The following is a 12,881-nucleotide window of genomic DNA, read 5'->3' as shown; positions in this document are numbered from 1 at the left end:
AAGTGAGTGAATGCCTCTAATTGACTTTTACTCTTAAAATGTTTTGGTTTAAATATCTGCACCGAATGGGGAAATTAAAGTCAGAAATGTACAAACAAATTCGCGTTTGAGGTTAAACTTTGCACTTGAGTCTAACATTACCTTTTCTAGTTGTTGCAGAAGAGAAGGAACCTCTGAAAATTGTCTGTATTACTCTTTGAATTTTTTATTACAAAAATGATTATAGTTCTTTGTGTAACTGTTGCCGATTTTTGTACCTGATACTTTTTCCATCAAAGTAAGTAAAGATCCTGTAGATAAAAATGTTTCTGTTTTGAACAGTCGAAGATCTGTATACTCATCGGCGTACAAAATGGTTCAAATGGTTCTGAGCACTATGGGACTTAACATCTGAGGTCATCAGTCCCCTAGACTTAGAATTACTTAAACCTAACTAACCTAAGGACATCACACACACCTATGCCCGAGGCAGGATTCGAACCTGCGACCGTAGCGGTCGCGCGGTTCCAGACTGAAACGCCTAGAACCGCTCGGCCACTCCGGGCGGCGTAGGCGTACACTGCACGGCGATGTCTCACTCACAGCGCCAGTGGTTCTTCTGCTAAAACTTGAAACATTCAGTCGTTCATAAACTACGCAGAGACTACTTCAGTGAAATAACAGTTTTCCTGTGCCGATTGGGCACTTGGGGCCAAATTTCTCCAAGTAAAGTGTACAGTATATTACTTTCTTTTCATCGAAAGTTCATTGAATAAAAGATTGTCTGTGTAAAGCTCGCAAGTTCGTATCCCTTCACCATAATCACATCTGCCCGCTCGATTTATTCAAAAGTCGACAAAACTCTGAACATATAAACTTTAAGCGTTAATAAAAGTAATGTTCACCAAACATACCGTATAGTTCCAACTAATTCGGAATAGATTTTCCACATTAACTACAGCGTTTTATTTGTATTTCTCTTTACATCAACTTTTCCTTCTGGCTAATAAGTACAACTCCAGATCATAAATTCACGAACTTGAAAATGGCCGAGCCACAACAATAGTTTTTAAATTTATCACTCGTAAATCGCAAACTCAACACTGTTCCACGACAGTCTAACATAACAGTGGCGACAATCTGACTCTTTTTTGTTACCCACAGCGATTTCAGCGCGTCTAAGACGGCAGGATCTTATGACGTTGAATTCTGGTACATTTTTGTGAAAGCGATAGCGAATCGTAATTGGTTATACTGGTCTGCAGAATGGTTTTTACAAATGGGAGAATCTGTAGCGCAATAAATTACAGCAAAAACAAGAAGAAATCACAACATTTGCCTTATTTTCCCTAACGACGCTAGGAGGTGTGAGCCGCTACATTACAGAACACGTTATTTACGATATTCTTGTAATCTACAGGTATTTACTGGGGAAAGTCGTGTCCCGTAAGGAAAAAATAGCTAGTAAACATCAGAAAACCTGACTTTTCGCAGAACGCGTCGTATATCTACTCAAAAACGCTTCACTTGCAGTCAAATCAGTGAACGTGGAAGATGGGTAACTTTATGAAATGCTATACCTACATTACTTCACCTAGTAGACAAGCAACTACAACCGTAACTGAAGAAAACACCGCGCAGACGCGATAATAAAAGAACAAAAGCAATAAAACTGTTTCCCAACACAGATGAATCTAATTCCACAATTGTTGCTGCTCCTGAGCCACAAACGGCAAGAATCTCCAACACATTCGCTTTCGAAACAAAAGTAATTACATTTACATGTGTGAGATTGTGCAAAACATTAGGCTCCGTAAAACGTTGTCACGTTTCAAGGAAGTTCCTTTCATCATAAGAACAGACAACAAAAGAAATACAGTCTTCTCATGCATTAAATGTGTGTTTACATTGTCTTGTTTTCAGTGGAGTAAGATGCAATTATACACATATTCGAAACTATATCTTCGTCATTAAGTTATAGCTTATGTCACTGAATCAAGGAGATTCGGCTGTTTTAATGTATTTCGTGATCATTCTTGTCCCTCGATAATTTAATACTGCTTGGAAGGCAAACATTTAATAATGGTTTAAATGGCTCTGAGCACTATGGGACTTAACATCTGTGGTCATCAGTCCCCTAGAACTTAGAACTATTTAAACCTAACTAACCTAAGGACATCACACACATCCATGCCCGAGGCAGGATTCGAACCTGCGACCGTAGCAGTCCCGCGGAAACATTTAAAAACTAATTCGCTAATTAACTAGAAAAATTATTAAAATAAAAACCTTAATTTTACGGCTACTTTCTCGCCGCTTGGGGTCTGACATCGCACCTACTGTCGGATAGTAACAATTTCACAGCAGCTAGTGTCGCAACTGTATATGTTAGACTGTGACTCCACCACGTGTTATCGTCCGGAATGCTACAGCAGCAAAGAATAACTAGTGTCGCACGGAGTAACTACTCGCGCTCACAGGCAGAATGAACTGTGGTCTGCTATAAGTAATCCTCATGGTCTTCCTTCGATGTTCATAGGTACTTTACTAAGGGTAATTACATATAGGTGCACGTATTTGGAAGTGAAGAATGTAAACATAGAAAGTTAATACCTTTAAATATTTGAAAAGCTGTGAGTGTACTCACATAAAAAATTCTGAGGCACTGCTTATCAGCACGCCCTCGTCCATTGCAGTACGACAATTATCACACTAGACTAATAATTACGAACCGCCCGGTCAATAGTATACGTAATATAATTGCCCTTTAAAAATCCTTTTATGTTTGTGTGTGTGTGTGTGTGTGTGTGTGTGCAAATGGAAACAGTTACTTTTCGTCGGCACTTGGAGTAGCACGAGAAACGCGTTGAGCGGTATTTGTTTGGACTGAGTCCAGCTACAATCCAAATTTCTGGAGAAACATTTCAGAAAGTGCGGTTGATGACTCTTACATATACAGCGGGCACACATATAATATTCGTACATATTAACAGCTCTTACGATTATGTGCGCTTAGAACTGTGTAGTGCAGTTACCACAATTTCAGTATCAAAAACTGTAGAACATGCAACGGAAAAAGGAAGCAAACGGTATCTTAACAAAGAGCAGCTACAAACTTGAACAAGCACTGCGACTCCTATTTACAAAATGAGACGTTTCGAAACACGGAAGAGTGGATATGCATATGTCCGAAAGAACAGACAGCACATATATAACATAATTAAAGCGAGGTCGGCCAACGATTTCTTCAGTGCCGATGCACACCAGGCTCGAATTGTTACGATACTTTCATTTTTCGTTACAGGCTAGTTAACATTTAAGCCACTGAGCTTTACGCTTTCTCTAATGTTTCTTCATCTTTTCGTTTTTTTCTGTCTTCTAGTACCAGTTTCTTGTTTGTTAATGCCAGTTACATCAGAGAGGGTCTTTCTGTACTTTCCTAAGCCATTTGCGTTTGTCTTTCAACTTTTTCAAAATGCTGCTCAGTTTTTCATGTGTTTCTCCGAGGACTCATTAGTTGGGTGTGCCCACAGATCAGCAGTCTTGTTTTGCTCCTTTATTGGGTAATTTTTTATACATGATTATACACTTCTGTTTCAGTTTGCAATTTAAATGTTTTTACCACTGTTCTAGTTCCTACTAACTATTCCACATTTTTCTCATACTTTCTATATCTTCAGTAAAGGATTCTATAATTAATGTTTCTGATGCATATGTGGATTCTGGCCGAATTACTGCCTTGTAGGCCTGAATTTTTTCATTTCTAAGCAATCGTTTATTCCCCAAGCATAATTTGTTGAACAAAATGCTGTTTCATTTCTAACTGATTTATTATTATTTGTCAGCATTTTCTTCTCAGAGTGTTGATATTATATTGTTTTATGCTCGACGCGATCGATATTTACGCCTACTCTCTAACGAAATTCTTTCATTAGTTGTGTAAGTTTGAGTTTACTACACACGAGTGGGTGCGTATATCTGTCAGCAATTTCTGAGCTCCTACGTCGTTTCGCAGCCCAGCGGGCGTGGTGCTACGTGTAGCAGGCAGCTGGTGGCGGCTGTGACGCAGCCATGACGTAGCTGGAGCAGGCCCTTGACCTGAGCCCTGAGGCTGGCCGTCCCAGTGGACGCGGGCTGCGACTCGGTGAGCCTCAGCGGCAGAAGCAGCAGCGGTCGCAACAAGGCAGGCGCGTCACAGCTGACGTCACCATCTGCAGGCCGGTTAGCGGGCGACTCGGCTGTTTACAGGCGGTCTCATCGTTAGAAAAATGGAGGAAAGGTCTGCAGTCGGGCAACCGAACAACCTTAACTGGCGCTGCAAAACCATATATTATCAGCACAAGGCAGAGAATTTTATTTTTGAACTTGCGACGACTGTTAGTACTCTAAGAATGAAAGTAAACATCCCCCATCTGACATGCTCTTTCCTTCACTCGAGTCTTTTTCATCGATAAAATTCTACATTTGTGTTCATCAGACCACTGCGAAGTGTGTGGCAAAGCGTGCTATAGTAACGATTGTTCCCGTCCGAATCACGGATAAAACGCGGCAGGAGTACATCATGTGCACTTCCCTGCGAAATGTTATTTGCCTTAAATTATTTGTACCATACATACAAAACAGACACGTCAGAGGCTAATAAATATTCATAGTCTGTTTCCTCACACTTCATTCTGGCAGATTTCTGTATGCCAAATCGAATCTCGAACACGGGACCTTCGCCTTTTGCGAACATGTGCTCTATCAACCTTTTTCCCGTCGTTTTGTTCGTTATTGTTTTCGTTTTTTGGTCTGGGTAAACGTCTCGTGACACCCCTTTAATTTCATCGTAGAACAGTTCACTCAGTTTTTTTGTTACAGAGGGTGGACAGTCCTCTGACAGAACACGCTGAGCTACCGTACCGGCGTCAACGGAGCTCCGTAAACACAACTCACGACCCGTCCACAAAGCGTTACATCCGCCAGTCTCCTTCCTTTGAAACGTCACAGAAGATATGCGCAACTCGCGGGACTAGCTCTCCTGGAAGACGTTTGGAAGGTAGGAGGCAAGGCAGTGAAGAAAGTAACTCTTTGAGGACGGTTCTTGAGCAGTACTTGGGTTACTCAGTTGGCCGAGCATTTGCCCACATAAGGCAATGCTCCCGAGTTTTCGTTTCGATCCGCCACACCGTTTTAATCAACCAGGAAGTTTCATATCAGCGCACCGTCCGCTGCAGAATGAAAAATTTCATTTCGGATGATTCTTGTTTTCTAATGAGGGATACCGACATCTACGGCGCCGTTTTACGACTGTCTGACAGTTAAGATTTTGCAACATCTCTTTAGCAGTTTCTTCCCAATATAACAAAACTGAAACTATTTGTACCACGTACTTTGTATACACTCGTTGTCCCATACCAGGCTGACATCACATTGACCATATGAGCAATATTCGAGTATGGACTGTCGAAGCGATTTGAATACAATCTCTTTTACAGAAAGAACAGCAGTTTTCCTTGATTCAGTAATGAATTAAAGCCTTTCGTATTTACTTATAACTACCACATCCTATGTCCACAAATAATTACTTTCCAATATTTATATGACGTGACTGACTCATGATTCACTAACCCTATACTTAAAGAATCCCATGCTCTTACGTCCCATAAAGTACCATATTGTTCATTTTCCTACAGATGATCTAGTTTCCTATTTTAGAACCAGTGTAGGGTGTAGGATTCTGTAGCGGGTACACGTGGACAGTTTCATTCACGTACCGCTTGGATGCAGTTGCTCTTTTAACTTCCTTTACAACAGTTTAGTGAGAGAGTCTCACGCCTACGAACGACAGGCAAGGGGTGGGCGACGAACGAACGGTCGCGGTGGGAGATGCGTTGTAATGAAGAAGGCTGCGGTCCCCCACTCTCAGCGTGGCCTAGTGGTGTGGCACCCCTGCATAGTCGATATTCTTGGGTGGCATCGGCGTCAGTGGACGCCCAGTAGATTCAAAGCTTGGAGCACGTCAATTCCACCATCGGTCCAGCATTGCTGTTGCTGAACTCCTGAGTAGGCTGCCTTGTAGGATGACGTATGGAGACAGCTGTTCCAGGGGTTGCCATGCGAGTGACTTCAGCCTCATGATGGTAGCCCGCTGTACAGTAGTCGCCGATTCAATAACAACTGCCCGCTGGATGACCAGTATTTGTACGTCTCTGGAGGATTGGGGGGGGGGGGGGTGAGGGGGGTGGCCCTTGTTACTGAACTCATGAGCGAGGTGTCACGTACTCCACTTGTCGCAACGTTGCCGAAGCTTCCTGGGCTTCGATAATACCACTGATTATTGACCAAGTAATTGTGTCATTGTACCGAGGAAAAATGTGATGGCGAAACGCTACGCTAGATGGTTATAAGAAGCAGCGCAATTACAGGAACAAGCACTTGCCCAGGACTGCGCCAATACATCAACTTAGTTCTTTGTCGACATCGTAACTTCAGTGTCAGCAGTGACGTAGATGTCTATCCAGAAACAGTTATGCGTCCTGACTCACGGGAAACTTGCGAAGCATTACCGAACCATGCATATTCATCAGACGGCAGGATGGATATCGTATTAAATAAGAACTATTCAAAAGTCTAGAAAGACTGAAGCAATCTAGTTTCGTCTATACTGTGAACAACATCCGAGGTACATGAAACAAGTTTATTGTGAGAAAGAAGCTTAAATTCAATATGGTGTGATCGATCTCGATGCTCCTAGCGATCATACTTCGTACATGTCGTAGGATTCTGCTAGAAATAAATAATGGATTGTGCCGAATTACACAAAAAATATAAGAAAGTGATGCTATTTGATTGTGTACAACTCATTCTCTCTTCAAAAAGAAAATTACTACACCTGCAAAGACGACGTTGCTTTTGATACGATAACAGTATATGCCACCTGGGGGACATTAGATGTATTCATGATAGTTTCAACATCGTCCGCCAACAGACAGCTTAGTCGCATAGCTACCAGAGCGCCATCTGTGTCTACCGTTTAATATGGAATAGTCACAGCCAGGACGCTCAGTGTGGTGCAGAGATGTGTAATAAGCAGGCAACCACGCCACGGAGACTCGCTCGTGTTTGCTACAGTCAGCCGAGCGACTTTGACAGGAATCAGATAGTGGCCTTCCGAGTGCCGAGTTGGTCCTTTCGGAGAGTTGCCACACAAGTTGAACGTGCTGTGTCAGTTATACAACGATGCTGGTATGAGTGGTCATGTGAACATCATCATGCCTGTAGACGAGGTTCCAGACGTACACGCAGAACAGATTCCAGCCAGGATCGTCGTATTCAAAGGCTGACAGCTGCCACAGCACGGATAAGGAGGATTGTGAGCACCGACGTGTCAGCGCTAATTCCTGCGATCTGGTTATTAGCAGTAGGGCTACGGTTACACACACCTCTATGCAACCCTTCACTCTTGCCACAGCATCGATGTACAGTGCTCGACTGGTGCCGTCAGAGGATCACATGAAAGGTGGAATGCCGCCAAATTATCTTCAGCGATGAAAGCGGATTCTGGTTGCACGCAAGTGATGGCCATCTGCGCGTAAGACGTAGACCTGGCGGGCGCTGTCTAGTAGAAAGCATTCGTTCAAGAAACGCTGGCCCACCCCAGGCCTAATGGTCTGGGGTGCGGTAACCTAGAACTCTCGTACACATTTGCTGTTTCTCGAGAGGACGCTAACCAGCGTTCGGTATGTGGAGACTATTGTTAGTCCCGTTGTTTTTCCGTTCTTGCAACAGGAAGGTGATACGTTGCTCCAACAGGATAGTGCTCGCCCACATACTGCGCGTGAAACTCAATGTGCTCTGAAAGACGTGCAGAAACGTCTCTCGGACGGGACGAGAAGCGACTCGTGAAACTCGTCAGTCAACTACAGAACTACAGGAACAACTCAAGCAGACGTGACATAACGTATCCCAGGATAACATTCACCATCTGTACAATCGACTGTATACCAGAGTGAGCGCTTGCATTGCTGCCTGTGGAGGCTAAACCACTTACTAATATGGATATTTGCAACATGGTAGCTGATACCTCAGAACCGCTCGAGCTACTGATCTGTAAATTTAATCAGTTCATGTACTCCATATGCACTGTTCCCACAATAAACCTTGAGTGATCTGGAAACCTCTAAATGGTTTTACAATTTTTTTCGGTAGTGTACAATGTAGACGATTGAGAGCATAGCAACGTAAAAGGATTCGTTATATGTCAAAATGGAAACACAGCCCTTACATGCACGCGATTTATGAAGCGCTAATAGTGATAAAGTATGATTCTTCATCACGTACTGTTACTCTTAGGACTTAACATTCTCTGTTGGTGACTGCTCAACGGCAAACGAAGACAAAAGCCATCTGAACAGGCCCAACGGTACCAACCGGCCGTCGTGTCATTCTCAGGGGCAAGTAGTCAGCACATCGCTTTCCCGGCCTTGTTAGTTTTCGTCAATGGTGTCGCTACTTCTCAGTCGAGTAGCTGCTCAATAGCCCTTAAAAGGGCTGAGTGCATCACGCCTGCCAACAACACTGGGTAGACCTGGATGGTGACCCATCCAACAGCTAGCCACCCTCGACAGCATTTAACATCGGTGATCTGACAGGAACCAGTGTTACCTCTCCAATAAGGCAGTTGGCTTTTGTCACTGACACACCTTATAGATTAGACTTTCAATTTTTTTTTACTTGTTCCAAATACCTAGTGACCCATTTCCGTGGCGTGATTAACGATATGCATTAAGAGTAGTGACCTTTTCCTATTTTGAGATGATCTGTTGTCAGTTGTAGGTATAAATCCTGCCAGAGGAGTGAAAACCGAAAATGTTATCGTGAACAGTGACCCACGTCCAATAAATTCAGTTACTCGGTACGCAGCGTTGTATTGCAAGTCTGCCCCTCGATTTTAGTTTAAATACACAATATTTTCAGCAAAAAGCAGGAGTAATTCGTTTGCTTGCAATAACACAAATAAAAAAAATTGTAAGTTCACTTCCTCTTTAAACTGTTGCAGACTCTAGATTCATCAGCGGCAAATCATATGTTAGACTGGTGCAGCACTTGCTGCCTACCTGTTACTCTTACAGTGGAGTCCAAGGAACGAGATTGCATTCTGTGCAACTTCTTGTGTGCCGCCCTCGATCCAGCATGCAGACAGCCAAATTGTACAATGAATAAACCAGTTCAATCATCGGAATGTGCTTAAACAGAAGAGCCATTACGCTATCATAACACAGGTGTCGATTTAGAAGAGATAGGGGATCTAGAACTAGAATCAGAATTTAACTAAGCCTTGGAGGACTTAAGATCAAATAAAGCAGTAGGGGTAGATAACATTCCATCATAATTTTCAAAATCTTTCGGGGAAGTGGCAACAAAACGATTCTTCATGCTGGTGTGTAGAATGTATGACTTTGACGACATACCATCTGACTTTCGGTAAAGCATCATCGACGCAATTCCGAAGACGGCAAGAGCTGACAAGTGCGAGAATTACCGTACAGTCAGCTTAACAGCTCATGCATCCAAGTTCCTTACAAGAATAATATACAGAAGAATGGAAAAGAAAATTGAGGGTGTGCTAGATGACGATCAGTTTGGCTGTAGGAAAGGTAAAGGCACCAAAGAGACAATTGTGACGTTGCGGTTAACAATGGAAGCAAGACTAAAGAAAAATACAGACACGTTCATAGGATTTGTCGATTAGGAAAAAACGTTAGACAGTGTAAAATGGTGCAAGATGTTAGAAATTCTGAAAAATGTAGGGGTACGCTATGGGAAGAGACGGGTCATATACAAGATGTACAACAGCCAAGAGCGAATAAAATGAGTGGATGACCAAGAACGAAGTGCGCGTATTAAAAAGGGTGAAAGACAAGGATGTAGCCTTTCACTCCTACTGTTCAACCTGTACATCGAAGAAGCAATTATGGAAATAAAAGAAAGGTTCAGAAGTGAAAGGATATCAATGATACGATTCGCGGATGACATTACTATCTTGAATGAAGGTGAAGAAGAATTACATGATCTGCTGAACGCAATGAACAGTCTAATGAGTACAGAGTATGGATTGAGAGTAAATCGAGGAAAGACCAAAGTAATGAGAAGTAGCAGAAATGAGAACAGCGAGAAACTTATCATCAGGATTGATGGTCACGAAGTAGATGAAGTTAAGGAACTCTGCTACCTAGGCAGTAAAATGACGAGTGATGGACGGAGCAAGGAGGACATCAAAAGCAGACTAGCAACGCCAAAAAGGGCATCCCTTGTCAAGAGAGGGCAAATAATGACATACCGGCCTTAATGTGAGGAAGAAATTTCTGAGAATGTACGTCTGGAGTACAGCATTGGATGGTAGTGAAACATTGACTGTGGGAAAATCGGAACAGAAGAGAAGAGAATAGAAGCATTTGAGATGTGGTGCTACAGACGAATGTTGAAAATTAGGTGGTCTGATAAGATGAGGAATAAGGATGTTCAGTCCAGAATCAGAGAGGAAAGAATATGTGGAAAGCTCTGATAACGAGAAGGGACAGGATGATAGGACATCTGTTACGACATGAAGGAATGAGAGAACATTATATATTGAGGCAGTGGCTACTCTAAGTAAAATGTGGATCCCTGTTTAATCTGACATTAAGAAACATACGTCTTCCACTCGGACGGCAGAAGTACTCGATAGTGGTTTCTCGTCCCTGCCAGTTTTCATCGCTGGGGCGTTGAGTCATCACTTGGGTAAGGGGGCGGTGGAGACGATTTTTCACGCACGCGCAGTTGGCCTTCCGCGGCATGTAAAAGGTCTGCCGTTCACAGTAAGAATCAGTTCCGCCTTGATTAGCAAATCACGTTATCACCCGAAATTGTCGGCCAGACTGAACACTGCCATGTTGGGTCCAGATCACTGTATGATCCGGCTATAGACCCTACAAACTATCATCTGGTAATACGCCGGGAAAGTAGGCACAGCGAGCGGTTAACTTCATGGTCTACATCCGAAGCTCTTACTACTCACATCAGTGCAAAAGACCTCGTTATTACAATTTCTCTGACTAAAGTAACGTTGAGTGATTACGAAGTATGCTACTTAACGATCCCGTCGCGGCAAGAGAAAGTATATGTTTTTGTTGGTATTATTTTCTGTTGCCACCCTTATGAGTCCTGGAAGAACTCCACCCATCGGCTTGCTTGTCCTCTTTCATACAAAGCAACCTATCTGACGGACATATCCGTTTGGGTGTAAACTGTTGTCGTTGCGTCTTTTTCTTTCTGTGCACTTTAGTCCGTTTCGTTGCTCCTCTTCACCCCAGTCATTGTCGAGAAAGCCTCTTCATCTCTGCTTATCTACTGCAACATGCATCCATTTCAACCTGCTTACTGGAACCAAACCTTTGCTTTCTCTACAATTTTTAGCTCCCATGCCTCCGCCCATTATCTGCCACAGTATGTGTTCTGTCAACTGATCCCTTTTTGTGGTCAAGTTACGTCATACATTTATTTTATCTCCAGTTCCATTCACTACTTCTTCATAAGTTTTCTTATCGAAGCAACTAATCTTCAGCATTCCTCTGTAGAAGAAACTTTAAACCTTCTTTCCTTTCTTTTTCGGAAATGTTTATCGGACAAATTTAATTTGTTTAGAAGGCTTCCTTGGAGACGAATACTTTCAAAAACGACTTCCTAAAACTTAAATTTGTATTCGATGTTAATACTGTCCTCTTCTTCAGAGGCATTTTTCTTCTAACAGACAGTATACCAGTTATATAATCTCTTCTTCAGCTGTCGACAGTTATTTTCCTTTACAAGTAATTGAACTCATCTACCACTTTCTCACATCGTCCTTAATGTGATTTACTCCGCAACATGTGACTTATTTCGATTACACTCCATTACTCGCGTTTTACCTTATAACCCTTTTCCAAGACAGTATCCATTTCGTTCAGCTGTCCTTTACCTACTGTGACACACTTAAAAAACTATCGGCAAACCTTGAAGATTTTATTTGGTTTCGTTGAACTATTACTGCCAACATCACAAGGTTGCACCTACATCTTTGATCTGAAAGCATCCTTACAGTGTCTGACGGAGGATAAAATCAAACATCTGGATCGAAAATTTTAAACCACATAGCAACAGTATGCGTTTGCTTCTCCAAGTCAAGTATATAAAGTAACCTAGAAATAAAGGGACAATCAAGATGTAGCTGCAAAGGATGGAATGGGACCTGCAGTGAAATCTTTTTCTAAGTGGAATAATAGTGCTGTTCCTGAGTATGACTGTAGAGCTCTACCCCTCACTTGGCGACTGGTGACACTGCCCCAGCTCAATGTTTTAGGAGCGGTGGGTTCCAGGCTTGCCAACCGCAGCCGGCGGCAACACACAGTGTGGGCAAACAAGAACGCTGCAGTTGGAGATGTCGCGGGGGGTGTGATTCATGGACCGCCAGCGATTGAAAAATTAAATTCTGTGCCGCTTGCTTTCCCTCTGCACTCGCCCCAAGATTTATGGTCGAATTTGTAAGAGTTCTCGAGCTCAAATACGCGTCGTAGTTCGTCGAAAACGTGAGTGATCGAAGTGTAAGCACGGAACTACTGCAAATTAAGTTGCCTTGCACCTCTCTCTCTCCGTGACGGATCAGCGTAGCAGGTAGAACAGACAGTTCGGATCTCTGGTACTGCGTTACAAAACAATCTTAAAATTACGTTTCCACGTACAGTCACAAACACATGAAATTTTTGGGAAAAGCTGTATTTCTTTTAATAGGACGGAGATTGATTTATTGTAATATTTTGTGTATGTTGGTGGAGCCTCCCTCTAGTGCAGCAACGTGTCGTCCGATACGTGCTTTGACGTCTTAGCATCTGCCTATCACTTACATA

The sequence above is a fragment of the Schistocerca cancellata genome, chromosome 5 (assembly GCF_023864275.1).
Source record: "Schistocerca cancellata isolate TAMUIC-IGC-003103 chromosome 5, iqSchCanc2.1, whole genome shotgun sequence".
Lineage (NCBI taxonomy): Eukaryota > Metazoa > Arthropoda > Insecta > Orthoptera > Acrididae > Schistocerca > Schistocerca cancellata.
The sequence above is the reverse complement of the archived record's forward strand: the minus strand, read 5'-3'. Positions refer to the sequence as shown.